Below are 516 nucleotides of genomic sequence, written 5' to 3' on the forward strand. Positions count from 1 at the left end.
GCGTGCGTGTGTGCGTGCGTGCGTGCGTGCGTGCGTGCGTGCGTGTGTGTGTGTGCGCGCGCGCGTGTGATTATCCACTGCAAACGCTTCTTACAGAATACGGCTGGAGAGAGGTTTACATTTCATGTTTCTCGCTTGCTAAGAACCGTAGTCGCAGTCGTATGTGTTCAATTGCACGAATGCATGAAAGGCGACGAATGGTAATGCCAAGGTTACTGGAGCGATGCTGAGAAAACTCAGCGCGGCGGGAAGTAACAATCGAACGGCGGACCACGCGATATTTTTTTCCTCGTTCGCGGAGAAAAGATTGTGCGTTCAGTTAGTTTGTGTGCGTGTCTGTTAGCGTGTGCGCGTGCATGCGCGCGTGCGTCCGGCGCGTGCCATGTGTCCGTCCGCGTGCATGTGTGTGTGTGTCCATCCGCGCGCGTGCGTGTGTGTGTGTGTGAGTGGTATGCATGTCGTACTCTTGTGCGCATTAGCGCGCGCGTGTGTGTGTGTGTGTGTGTGTGTGTGTGT

This window comes from Priapulus caudatus, unplaced genomic scaffold, assembly GCF_000485595.1.
Source record: "Priapulus caudatus unplaced genomic scaffold, Priapulus_caudatus-5.0.1 Scaffold1158, whole genome shotgun sequence".
In the NCBI taxonomy this organism is placed as follows: Eukaryota; Metazoa; Priapulida; class Priapulimorpha; order Priapulimorphida; family Priapulidae; genus Priapulus; species Priapulus caudatus.